The sequence below is a fragment of the Papio anubis genome, chromosome 18 (assembly GCF_008728515.1).
Source record: "Papio anubis isolate 15944 chromosome 18, Panubis1.0, whole genome shotgun sequence".
Classification (NCBI taxonomy): domain Eukaryota; kingdom Metazoa; phylum Chordata; class Mammalia; order Primates; family Cercopithecidae; genus Papio; species Papio anubis.
In genome coordinates, this window is record NC_044993.1 from 35,368,857 (window position 1) to 35,383,496 (window position 14,640).

A 14,640-nucleotide genomic window follows, 5' to 3' on the forward strand; every position below is an offset into this window, starting at 1 on the left:
ACACAGCCAAACCATATCACCATCCTTTCTTTAACTGCCTTTAAAAAGTCTCTGGTGTTAAGATGGGACTTTTACCCAGATCGCCAGAACTGGGGAAGAAGAAATGTGGATTTTGGTATTGGATTTTGGTTTGAAGTACCCAGTTCCACCAGTTTACAGTGGGATAGAGGGATGACGTGGAAACTGGGGGGATACTCTGGTGTTTGAGTGAAGTGCTTTGCAACCATGGTATCAATGAATTCTCACAGCACAACTACCCAGTGCTTTATAGAAACTGAGGCCAAGAAAAAAACATTTATTGTGTCAACTCTCCCCTGAGCAATACAGTAGGTTGCTCATCTCATGTGTTAAACAACCCTGTTAGATGGCTGTTATTATTCATTTCCATTGTACAGATGAGGAAGTTAGAGTTCTGAGCAGTCAAGGAACAGACCCAAGGTTTATAAAACCAGGAAGTGGTATTCCTGGGATTCAAACTCAAGAATCAGATTCTTTCAATTCTGCTGCTCTCTCAAGGTGAGGACTCCCTACAGCATATGTTCTGGGCTAAACTATAAAGGCCCAATTTCCATGTGAAAGGACAGGGAACATTTTCCCACTCTGGATGAAGGTATAAACGGACAGGAAGTTCTTTTTTGTTTGTTTGTTTTTCTGATGGAGTCTCGCTCTGTCGCCCAGACTGGAGTGCAGTGGCGTGATCTCAGCTCACTGCAACTTCTGCCTCCCAGGTTCAAGCGATTCTCCTACCTCAGCCTCCTGAGTAGCTGGGACTACAGGAACGCGCCACCATGCCCAGCTAATTTTTGTATTTTTAGTAAAGACAGGGTTTCACCATGTGGGCCAGGATGGTCTTCATCTCCTGACCTCGTGATCCACCCACCTCAGCCTCCCAAAGTGCTGGGATTACAGGCGTGAGCCACCGTGCCTGGCCGACAGGAAGTTCTTTGTTAGCATGTTTCAAAAGTCAAGTGGTGAAACTTCCCAGCCACCATCTGGGTGGGAAAAGCCTTGCCCTCCCACGCCGTCCATGGCAACCGGAACTGAGCAAAGCCAACAAGTCGATGGCAAACACATCCTTAACCTCCTCCCAACCCACACACACCCTGAACCATGAGATTTGCAACTGCCAAGGGCCTCGTCTTGGCTAGAAACCAGCCCAGCATCACGATCCAGGCCTCGGAGGCTAAACCCCTGGCTAGGGAAAAAAATCCTGCCCTTTACAAGTTCGTTCCTTTCTCAGTTTTATTAACCAGAAGGCTGAGAGCTGACTGTGGGTTTGCAATACCAGTTACCAGCTGGTGGAATCAGAGAGCAAAGCCCTTTCTCCTGGAACCAGCCTGAAGGCCACGCCAAGCCACCAGATGGGCAGTAAAATCTTTTAAACAGCTGCTGTCTATGGCTATGCCACTACTGGAGTTGTAAGTTGATTTTATAGGGATTGTAGGCAAACAGAGCCCTTCAGACTGAAAATCAAAATGACCATCTTACAAAAGCTGGTTCAACTTCCCAGCATCTTAGGAGTGTAGCTGCTCCCTGGAGTTTAGCTTGGGGAACCCTAGGCTCTTTTATACTCTGGGGCCAGAATGAGGAACTGTTGCCAGTAAGAGAGAATTGCACAGCAATGACAACATCCATGGATTGAACGCTTGCCATGTGTTTAGCAGGTGTTGTCTCATTTAATCCTCGTGACAACCGCGTAAGTAGGCAATATTTGATCCATTCAATAGATGGATATTTCAAGGCTTAGAGGTGTTAAGGATTCACCCAGAATTACACACCTGGAAATTGGTAGAGAGGGAATTTGAATCAAGGTGTTCCTAATGATAAAACCTAGGCCTTTACCTTTGGGGATTTTCCCCACTCATAGTGATTCCTATCCATCTGTGGAACAATACCCACCTTGGAACAAATAATCATAAAAGAAATGAGTAACTCAAATAGAAAAAAGGGTCTATGGCTCAGTGCTCAGTAACACATGGCTACACAGCCTCCTGGGTCTTCTGACTCCACATTCCATGTGCTGCCTCAGTTTCCCCAGTTATAAAATGAGGATGGTAAGATTATCCCTTCATTGGGTTGTGTTGAGAAGTGATAAGATAATAAATGTAAAATGCTTAGCATGAAGCTTGACCTATATTTAAGAATCCAATCAATGTTGGCTCTTATTATTATTTGTCTTATTATCATTATCTATAAAAGGATATAGGGCATCCCTTTGTTCTGTTCCCTTAAGACCATTTCAGTGCATGGATCATGTCTGTACTGGGAAGAAAAATGTATGAGAGTTCTGCCTCGCTTTGTTTTTAGGAGCCAAACTAGTCCCCTCTTTCTTTCACCATATTGGTAGAAAGTTCATAACATTCAAACCAGATCCTGTTTAACCTTTTGCCCAACACAGCTTTACTTACTTCAAACCCCTTTGGCTCTCTGAGGCCTGGCTTCCTTCAGGCTCAGGCTGTAAATGTTTGACTTTGATTTGAGATACATGACAATAAATTAGGGGACATTTATCAAAGCTGCTTTTTGCATAAATTACTGCATTATACAAATACACTTAGCAGGATCCTGCTTCTTTGATGTTGGGAGCAAAGATTTATGTGCAATGGAGTTTTTATTTATCTGCCCTGTTCACCTCTACAAGAGCTGGACATATTCCTCAATTAGTTCCATACTTCTTGAAATGACATGTATCTCTTGCAACTTGAGTAGAGGGAACAAAGACACTTAAACGCCATCTGAGTGGACATTTTAAGGAGAGGAGAAGCATTATCTGACCGAGAGTGTCTCTGAACTCTTTCTCCTGAGAGAGGATTGAAAGGCATTGAAAAATCTGTTGCTCTGGAATTCTCCCCCATCATAAAAAAAAAAAAAAAAAGAGGAAGGCATTTACTCCTTAACATTATTTATTATTATTATTCTCATCATTACCATCATCATTATTAAGAGGGCCACAGAAACATAAGTGTCTATTTCCAAATTCAAGTAGGTTAAGCAATACAGAGATCTCCTTGTCGTGGTCTTCTGGTTTCTCACCCACTGAGTAAATTTCACGGAGTAAAGGTCTGTGTGGCCTGGGGAATGGGCCAAGATTTTTAGGTTCATTGGCCATTAAACTTTTTTCATGCATTCATTAAGGTGATTCCCCTAAAATTACCTTTTTTTCCTAAAGAAGAACATTTTGAAAAGGAAAATTACCAACTCCTGTTGCGGTTATTTCACAAAAGATGATGTAGTTGTCAGAACGCAGGGCTTGAAGTAGCGATATGGTCATGGCCCGGAAGTGTAGCAGCCTGAAGGGAGCGGGACAGCCCTTTCCGGGTAGCTCCTGCCCATTTTCAGAAATGGGCTCCAGGGTTGCTCCTAGTGGAATTCTAGGAATACCATATGGGTAACCCTCTGTCCCTCAGACAGCAGCCACCACTGTGAAGACAGGGAAGATGAGACAGAGACCTGGGGCGAGAAAGCTTCATGAGTGTCACCCCATGCAGGCAGGAGGAAGTCTCTTAGGCTCTGTGCTACAGTGCAAGCAGACAGGCTGGCAGGCAGGGACCCACACCAGCAGCCAGTGATGGGAAGCACTGTCCCCACGCCGACAGCTGTGACTCATGCCCAAGGCAGCCCCCTCTGGCGCTAGAAATCAGAGGGAAAGCAGTTCTCTACCTTAGCAGCAAAACTACACCTCCATCCTTCCCTCAAGCTGCTGGAGAACATTCCTCCCCTTACCTCATTTACCCCTTACCTCATTCGCAGCCCAGCATCTTATCCTTATTCTCAGTAGAGTCATCCATAGTCCCTGAAGCCCCTACAATGTGTAGACAAAAGCAGAGAACACAAGTTAAAAAGGCCCAACTTAGGGAAGGATTTGGCTGAGTGAAGATGAGAAGAAATGGCCCTTCAAAATGGAGAGAGAGTCAGATAGAGGAGGCAGAGTTATTTAGGAATAATAATGCTATTATAGTAATGTTTGCATTTATTGAGCACCTGTTCTAGCCATGCACTAATGTACTGTGTCACCTAACTCTCCCACCACCTAAGGGATTGAGACTGTTGTTGGCTCCATCTTACAGATGAGCAAACTGAGGTTCCAAGAGATTACGTAGCTTTCCCTGTATTACTCAACTTGTAAACTGCGGAGCTGGGATACAAACCCAGTCTGACTGCAAATATTCCTACTGGAGGAAAACCAGCAAGGCTAGAGTGGCTGTGTGGGCACTGGGATCAGCAGCAGCACATGTTCGTTACTAGGCAGCTGCACAAACACACAGCATAGAAGGGCACCCATAGAGGTATAGTTCCAGTCCCGCTCTCTGCAGGATCACAGCACCTGGTGGGGGAAATGATAGCAAAAGGCAGAGTTTGGGTTTCTAATTAGGAAGGACTTGAACACCCTATTAAAGAATTTATGAAACTTCATGAGACACAGTGGTCATGCAAGAGGGGCCTAAGACTTTCTGGCTACACCTATCTGCAGGCAGCACTTGAATGGTCTCCCTTGCCAAAGAGTCTGCTTATGCAGTGACCTTGCACTGACCATGCAACATAATAAAAACAGAAAGGCCCTTCCTATGTGTCTGGGAATCACCTCGAGGTTGGCTATTCCCCTATGCCGTGGACTCTACACCACCCTATGTCCAACCACGAGGCCTCCACCTCAAGGGTGTTCAGCTGAAAGTCACTGCTAACTCTTTCAGACACTGGATAGAAACACCCTCCCATCCCAGTCCACCACACAATTGGTGAAGAGAGTGGAGGTCAGAGAGCTCACAATAATTTATTGAGTATTTTAGCGGAAATGCACAAAAAGTGTATTTCAAACTCTAGACTTTGTAGAATTCTATTCTTCCCATAATAGCTATCTGACTTTGGACAATTTTCCTACCTTTCCACTCCTTTCCACATCCAAAAAAGGTGGATTACACTACATTTCCTATAAAGCTCTTGTAAAGATTAAAAAAACTCTTGCTCAGGGCAAAGCAAATCTTGCCCAGTGCCTGACACATACTAGGTGCTCAGGTTAAGCTAACATCATTCTCCCCAAGTCTATTCCAACTGGCAAGTCTTGTTCTTTGACGAAGACACATTTTTAAGTAAACTTTATTTTCAGACTTGCAGAGTTATCATGAAGATAGTGAGGCAGGAGAATAGGGTCTGGAGGCAGGGAGCCTAACGCCGTTTCATGCTGACTTCCTAGAACTAAATTGAAAGGAAAACCCCAACTTTCCCTGACTAAGTAACAAAAGGATTAGAGGCTACTGATTCCAATACTGATTGCAGGCCACCACTTCACTTACATGAGGTAAGCCCCATGGCCAATGGGAAACCTCTAGGGGGTACTTGGACCCAAGAAGATTCTGTACCTGGGGCCCTTGAGCTGCTGCTCAGCCCACTCCCACAGTGTGGAGTGTACATTCACTTTCAAGAAATCTCTGCTTTCATTGCTTCGTTCTTTCCTTTCTTTGCTGTGCATTTTGTCCAATTCTTTGTTCAAAATGCCAAGAACCTGGACAACTTGCAGTCCAGACCATCTACCAGTAATGACAGTATAGAGAATTCCCACATATTCCCTACCCAGTTTCCCTGTTATTAACACTTTAACATTAATATGGTACATGTGTCATAATTAATAAGCCAATAGTAATACATTATTATTAACTAATGTCATTTTTCTGTTTCAGGATCCCATCCAGGACCCCACATGACATTTGGTCCTCATGTCTCCTTGGGCTCCTCTGAGTTGTGACCATTTCTCAGGCCTTCCTTGTATTTGATGACCTTGGCAATTTTGAAGAGGGCCAGTCAGGTTTTTGCAGAATGTCTCTCAACTGAAATTTTTCTGATATTTTTCTCATGGTTAGAGTGGGATGGTGAGTTTTGGGGAGGAGGATGACAGAGATAGAGTGTCATTCCCATCACATCATATCAAGGGACCACACTGCCAACATGACTTACCACTGTTGATGTTGACCTTGATCATCTGGCTCAGGTACCATCGTGAAGTGATTCTTTCTTTTCTCACTTTTCACACAGTGCTCTTCGGAAGAAAGTTACTATGTGCAGCCCACACTTAAGGAGAGGAGAATTGTCCTCAACTTCTTTAAGTGCAGGGTATCTACATAAATTATTTTGCATTCTTCTGCACAGAAGATTGATGTATTCTTCCCCATTTATTTATTTACCCAACTGTTTATTTATATCATCATGAACTTGTGGGTATTTATTTTATTCTTTAGGTTATAACCCAATGCTACTTTATTGTATTGTTCAGATTGCTCTATCTCTGGCCATTGGGAGCTTTTTGCTGTATCTCTTGGACATAGTCCCATCGTTGGGGGTTTGGTCTGATGGCTTGATTTGGGTTTGGTTTTGTCTTGCTTTTAGCACTTTCTTGCTTTCTAGCACTATAACATGCTTCCAACTTATAGATTTGTTGCCCCAGATCTAGAATCCTAGAATCCGCCATTTCGCTAAAGCCTGATTCCATTTATTGGAGAATGGTATTAGAAACCAAGATCAGGGAACTAGACATGGACATCACAACTAGATGTGAGTATCACTACTTCTAAGCCCTTTCAGCTGGCAGTGCAACAAGACATAGGTATGTATACTAACCTATAAATACACACATATGTATAAAAATGTCTACATGTATGTTTCCAAAACAAACTAAACATGAGTCCACCGTGATGTCTCTAACTATAAACCATTACTATATGGCTTTATTTTAACCTCAGACCCGTGTCTGTAAGCAACCACTCCAACCATGAAAATCTTGGCTCCCACCCTCTGCCATTGTTGGCTTAGTAGTTCTGCTCCAATGCACATGTCTAGTAATTCCCAAATTGCTAACCTCTCCCTTTGTAGGAAACAACTATATCAACTAGAGTACAGTGCTTAGGTACGTTTCCGTTGTCTTACAGACTCCCCTCATTTTCAGTTACTTAAGCCAGCATCTTATTCTCCCATCTATTTCAGTGAAGTTGGTTTATACATTTGTAACATAGTTAGGTTCCTTTGTCACATTCGGCACTCCATCTTGGGATTCCCCAACCTCTTAAGTTATTATTTTTTAATTTGCAGACATTAAGGTTTACTCTTTGCCCTGTAAAGGTCTGTGGGTTTTGACAAATGCGTCATATTCATCATTACAATGACATACAGAATAGTTTCCCTCACCTAAAAAATCTACTGTGCTTCATCTCATCAATCATCCCCCTGCCTCACCATGAATCCCTGGCAACCACTGATCTTTTTACTGTCTCTGTTATTTTTACCTTTTCCAGAATCTCATATAGGTGAAATCACACAATATGTAGCTTCTTCAGATGGACTTTTTTCATTTTGCGTTGTCTTTTTGAAGCTTGCTAATTCATTTATTTTTATTACTGAAAACAATAAAACTGTGGTATGAGCATGCCACAAGTAATTTATTCATTCACCTATTGAAGGACATACTGGTTGCTTTCAGTTTTGAGTAATTATGAATAAAGCTACTATAAACATTTGCATGAAGGTTTTTGTGTAGCTGTGTCTTCAAGTCAGTTGGGAAAATCCCTAGGGGTTGAACTACTGGATCATATAGTCAGATTAGGTTTAGCTTAATAAGAAACTACCAGGCCAGGTGCAGTGACTCATGCCTGTAATCCCAGTACTTTGAGAGGTCAAGGCAGGAGGATTTCTTGGGGCCAGGAGTTCAAAACCAGCCTGGGCAACAAAAGGAGATCTTAGCTCTACAAAAAATCAAAAAAAGTTAGCCAGGCTTATTGGTTAGCCACACACCTGTGGTTCCAGCTACACTTGAGGCTGAGGCAGGAGGATGGCTTGAGCCCAGGAGGTCAAGGCTACTGTGAGCCATGTTTGTACCACTGCACTCCAGCCTGTGTGACAGAGCAAGATACTGTCTCAAAAAAAAAAAAAAAAAAAAACTACCAAAATGTCTTCCAAAGTGGTTGCACCATTTGCATTTCCACTAGCAATGAATAAGAGTTCCTGTTGCTGCATAACTAGCAGTTGGTATCAACAGTTTTTGGATTTTACTCCTCCTCATAGATGTGTAGTGGTGTCTCATTGTTATTTTAATTTGCAATTCCTTACTGACACATGATGCCAAGTATTTTTCCTTACTCCTATTTGCCATCTGCATCTCTTTTTTTAGTAAGGTATTTGTTCAAACCTTTTGCCCATTTTTAAATTGAGTCATTATGTTTTCTCACAGTTCAATTTTAAGAGTGCTTTGTATATTTTTAATAAATTATTTTTTTCTTATCTCTGTCATACTTTTGGGGCCAGCTCCATTCGTGTTGTCCCTACCTCCCTGCATCTGAATCATTCTGAGTTTAGAATATATGAAATGTTTCATGTCCCCAACCTTGCATACCAAAGCTCAGAGAATTAAAAAGGAGCAGTTTCCCAGCTGTGACCACCACTTAGCTGCCTAAGAGTCCTGGCTGAGCCTGAAAAAGCTCAGTCAGACTGAGCCCACCCCTTTTGGACATCCCTAAGGTCCCCAGTAAACAAGGCCCCCAGTAAATAAGGCCCCCAGTAGACTTCAGAAATGCCCGTGTACCTCATGAGATGATATGCTTGGGGGAGCTCCCCTCATCCTCATCCCAGAGCTGCCTCAGCAACAATTTCAAAGCAATGCACCCAAAGGCTATAATGTTTTAAGCTGCAAGTGTCCTTGAAGACCATTGAGTTCATTTTACAAATGAACAAACTGAGGTTCAGCTCATAGACGTTACTAGGTGTTGCACCAGAAAAAGGCAAACAGATTTTCATATATTTAGGATTAATCACAGTTAAACTCTTCAATTCCTTGCTATTCAAAATGAAAAAATATCAGCATCACATCGGAGCACATTAGAAATGCAAACTCTTAGCCCCCAGTTCATACCTGTTGAATCAGAACTTGCATTTGAAGAAATGCCCCCTCCACAGTTTATTTGAATGTTCACTGAAGTTTAGGAACTTTGTCTTAAGTCAGTGGTTTCTCAAATCATTATTGAGTATTTACTACAATTTTTTCCCACCTGTGGCCCATGGGCTGCATGTGGCCCAAGATGGCTTTGAATGTGGCCCAACACATATTCGTAAGCTTTCTTAAGACATTGTGAAATTTTTTATGTGTGATTTTTTTGTTGTTGTTTTCAGCTCGAGAGCTCTCATTAGTGTTAGTGTATTTTATGTGTGGCCCAAGACAATTCTACTTCCAGTGTGGCCCAGGGAAGCCAAAAGATTGGACGCCCCTCATCTACCACATGGCAGGCATTGTGCCGAGCATTAGGGATTCATCACAAGACAGATAATCGCACCTGATCTCATGGAGTTAGTCTTGAGTGGACACCGACATCCACAAATTACTTCTCAAGTAACTGGTTCCTTGGCTATATTTGTGATGTATACCATAATAAAAGAGTGAATTTCAGAATCGGAGACCTGGAGGATGGATGGGTAGGCTAAGCCTAGGCTAAAGACAGCATGGAGGATGAATCCATGTGCATGGCGAATCATGAAGAAAAGAGAGTGTAATGGCAAGGGTTCCCAAGGATTTTTGATCCTGGCATCCTACAGAGCATTGCATAGCACTGATGTTCTGCAGAGCAACACCCTTTAAAAAGCACTGCCCTAGAAGTTACCTGACCCTCCCCGAGACCTAAAAGGATGGTGGAGGGGGAGCCCAAACCCAGTTCTTCTGTTTCCTAAAACAAAGGCCTTTTCGTCACACCAGGCGACCCTGTCCCAGTCACTGAGAGGACCCCAGGATGACAGAGACTGAGGCCCTGGGCATCCGGTTGGCTGCCAGCCAGGCTGGACACACATGCGAGTTATTTTCATGGGGCAGCAAATTCTGGAAAATATGTGGTTTAGAAGCAACATAATTATCATCCTCTAAAATTAGGCTCATAGTCTAAACAACCCCAAGTCTTCCTTCTGCAAAAAAACAAACAATCGCAGGCAGGAAGCCTGCAGTGATGCATGTCATGTTGGCCAACAGGCCTGCTAGTCTCCCTGCTGAGCTGAAAAGGCAAACAGCATGCAAAAATGTAAATATTATATTATTTTTCAAATACCACCTTTTCCATTCTCGCCCCAGCTGGCTCTGTCTGTCCACCTCGGCGCCCTCTGGAGACCCCACTCCACCCCCGCAAGCTTTGGCCGCAAAAGACATAGATGCAGTTTTTCAGAAGCCATTATCTAAACTGCTGATGTAATAAGGCCCTAGTATATGAAATTCACTTAATAACTCACGCGTAGTTATTTATTGTGAACCTGGGTGCATTCTCCTTGATTCCATTTCCCAGCGAAATATAAGTGCAGCTTTCATCATGAGCGCCTGAATTTATGGCAAACAGACCAAGTGACATTAAGAAAGCCGCACAATCCCTTCATTCAGTCTTTAATAAGGAAGCCAAGGAAAAATTATCCTAGCTGGTTTGCGGGTGACAGCACAAGAACTTTCTGGAGTCAGAAAGTTAGCACTGCGCCTCCTTGTCAGCCCATTAAAAAGCAAAGCTGGCATGGCATGATATTAGAACCATGTGTGAGAAGGAATTTCTCCTCTGGTAAGACATTCCAAATACTGTCTCCGAGCCAAAGACTTTGGTGTTAGACTAATTTAAGCAGCATGTTGAAATCAGCGCTCAGGACTTTGATCATACGGAGATCGTTTGTTACAAATTGAACTAACCCAGTCTCTATTTCTGGCGGATCAGAACTTTGGATTTGTTGAATTAAATGCCTCATTTAGTGCCGTTTGCACATGAAAAGGAACGCTACACTCAAGAATCTGATAGTGAATTTTTCACCTAACCAACAGGTCTACTTTTTTATTACTTTTAAACCTAATCCATACTCGGTCCACACTGTTCCTAATAACCCCAGGGCTGTTCAGAGTGAAGTTTTAAATCAACTTCCATGTTACTGGGGGCTGGCGGGGGGCGGGCGTTGAGGGGCGGTGGCAGAGTAACAGGGATTTCTGAACCATCCTTGAATTATTAAACCATGTAATAACATATTGAAACCCAGTACCAAAATAACAGAAAAAAAAAAAAGAAAAGAAAAATAAATTAGTCCTCATTGTTATTTACTGTCTAAATAACCCAGTTTCCTTTCATGACAACTGTGGGCTAAAAGAGCAAAATGATTTTGCAGACCTGTGATTTTTGTGCTGTTGCCTGTCTGGTCCCGTTGAAACTATTGAGAGAAGAGGGTTAAAAGGGCACAAAATAGACCATTTCCACATATGGCTACACTTTCTTTTCATTTTTGAAGTTATAATATCTTTAACTGTAGATAATGATATTATAAACTGTCATTTAGTGCATTTTAAGTATATTACATACATGAAACAAAGATCTAGAAGGAGCTGCAGCTGAAATCTTAACAAAAACATTGTGACTCAAATCCGCCAAGCAGGAGACAGGTATCGAGTTTGCTGAGAATGTCCCAGAGCAGATAATCACAAACACAAATTGAGACCTGACTCCTGAGCATAAATTGTGATCCCAGCCAAGGCTGGGCAATGATGATTTAATAGTAATTAACTGTTAATTATTAACACTCAGGGGTCAACAAACTACTACTTTTGGGTAACGTTTTACTTTCGTATTATACGTTTCATCTGTAACTGTTTTTTCCCATAATTTACTTATTTTTCCCATAATTTACTTCCTGGTGGGGGTGGTAAGGGTGGTGGGGTAGTGGGGATGGTGGGGGTAGAGTGTTTGAGAACTATCTCTGCTTCAGTTGTTAAAAAACGCTGACATCTCCTCAACTAGAACAAAAATAAAAACAAAAACAAAAAACACCTATGTTTAGGAAGGGGATTCTTTCTGAAGCCCTGTGTGCGGTTTAATAATAAATATTCACCTGCAGGCTTAAAAAATCCTCTTGAATGAGGATTGCCTTCATATACAAGAAAAATAATTAATTATTAGTTTTTTTAAATGTTACTGTTATCGCATGCAGAAAAATCAACAGATGATTCCTTAGTTTTATTGGCATGAAAATGAGGTTGATTTTCTCCCCTACTTTGGGGAAAGAAAATGGTTACAAAACAGATAACGATAATAAATGTTTTATTGGCGAAAAAAGAAAGATCAAATCTTTAATGAAATCAGGATGGGCTCAGAGATGAACTCCATCTGAACTCACCAGGATTCATGGAACTTCAATTAAAACAATTTCAGAAAGACAGCTGACAGCGAGGCGCTCGAAAGTGTAATTAAAATTGAGCAACATTTTAGCACCAGGTTTTCTAGAAGGATCCTGAAACGTGCGGTGGCCCAGGGGAGGAGGGCGGAGTGGGTGATGGTGTCTGTGGGGAGGGGTAGGGATTCTCTGCAACATAGGTAAGAAATCCCACAGATGCTATTCAGAATCGCCAGGCACAGCTAACAATATTTATTTTTTAATCTACTATTTTCACCTCCATCCATATAAATGTAGAAAACTGGCTTCGTGGCCTGTAGACTGGCATTTGTAATCTGAAAGATTCTTTCAAAAAAACAACCTTTTGTAAAGTCACGCACAAGAACTCCGGTTAGAAGATCATGAAGACCATATAATAAGACAGTTAAAAGTGTGGACTCTCGAGCCAGGAGACCTGGGTTCCGATCTTACTTTTCCGTGTGCTAGCTGTGTGACCTTAGGCAAATTCTTTAACTTCTTGGAGCCTCGTTTTTGCCAGCTGTGAACTGGGACAGTGATGGCACCTTATTCTTACAGTTGCCAAGACTCTTTAACAAGATGTTCTGGGCAAAGCGGTTAACGCAGTGGCCTGGCACCTAATTTACACCCAATAACCGTGGGCAAATATTGTTATTTATTAGGGCTGAGAATTAGGAAAGTTAACTCCTGGAGTTCAGCCTCTCCTTTTAAGAGGCAAAGCCCTCTTCCAGATGTGAGAGCAGCACAGTGCAGACAAAATGGAAGTTCTTACGTGGAGAAATATGGGGCCCCTTAGCCAAGGCTGGGGAGCTTTGCGAAAGGAACATCTTGGCTTCAGGCGTGAGGGCTCATGCTCGCCTCCTAAAGAAGCTGGAGCAGACAAATGTGCAGCGGAGGCCGGGGAACTTAGAGAGACTCTGTTCTGGCCTCTCTCAGTCAAAAAAAAAAAAAAAAAAAGGAGGCAAGAGAAAGGCAGAGAGGAACTAGGAGAAGAAAGGGAGGAAGGAAAGAAGGAAGGAAGAAGGGAAGGAAGGAAGGAAGGAAGGAAGGAAGGAAGGAAGGAAGGAAGGAAGGAAGGAAGGAAGGAAGGAAGGGAGGGAGGGAGGGAGGGAGGGAGGGAGGGAGGGAGGGAGAGGAGGGAGGGAGAGGAGAGAGGGAGGGAGGAGGAGGGAGGGAGGGGGAAAAGGGGGAAGGAAGGAAGTGATAGGGAAGAGGGGTAGGGAAGTGCTGGGTAGAGAAGGGTGTGGTCCCTGGCTAGGACTTCACCCTGGACCTCTGCCCGCGGACGTAGGTGAGGACAGGTATTTCTGTTTTCCTGTCTAAATGTTGCATTTCCCAAAACCGCTATGGCCTGCCATGCCCCCCCCCCCCCCCCCCCCGCCCCCCGTGCCTATAAAAACTCTGAGACCCTAACAGGCCGAGACACAAGTGGCTGGACGTGGAGAGGAGTGCACCTGTGGAAGAGCACACTGACAGTCGCTGGCAGGCTGGCGAAACGACTCAGAGTTTGGCTGGGGCCGTGGGAGGAGAGCCCAGGCCACTGAGCAGCCCGACTCCAGGGAAAACCCACCTCCCTTCCGGCTCCCCCATCTGCTGAGAGCTACTTCCACTCAATAAAACCTTGCACTAATTCTCCAAGCCCACATGTGATCTGATTCTTCCAGTACACAAAGGCAAGAAACCCCATGTTACAGAAAACCCTGTCCTTGCGGTAAGGCAGGGGTCTAATTGAGCTGACTACTGTAAGTTGCCTATAGAAGGCTAAACTAAAAGAGCACCCTGTAACGCAGCCCACTGTGGCTTCAGCTGTAAATATTCGCCCCAGACACTGCCATGGGGTCAGAGCCCTATAATCTGCCTAGCTACTTGCTCCCCTAGAGGTTTGGGCACTGAAGAAGCAAGCCACACCCCCATCACACACCCTACGAGGAGGACGGAGGACGAGGGAACTTTCCTGTGGAAGGAAGGAAGGAGGAAGGGAGGGACGGAGGGAGGGAGGAAAGAAGGAAGGAGGGAAGGAGGGAAGGAAGGAAGGGAGGGAGGGAGGGAGGGAGGGAGAGAGGGAGGGAGGGAAAAAGGAAGGGAGGGAAAAAAGGAAGGAAGGAAGGAAGGAAGGGAGGGAGGGAGGGAGGGAGGAACAGAGGGAGGAAGGAAGAAAGCCATCTTTAGTCCACAACATCCTAGCCCATCTCTGCTCCTTCGCTTTGGGTCCTGTGAGAGTCATATGTCTGCCACAAACCTTCCTCTGACCTGACTTATCACGAGTGGGCTTCTGTTCCTTGGTCACCAAAAGAGCTGTCTCCACCACTCTGAGCAGTCATACAAAGTGTCAGGGAGGGATTTTCTACAGCACGACCAAGGCAAAGAACCCATGTTCACAGATACCCAGCTCCACAGAGTGCAGTGGGAAGCAGAGTTTGACACGGCACCCCTAGGATTCCTGAGAATCACCTAGAACAAACCAACAGTGGCCAA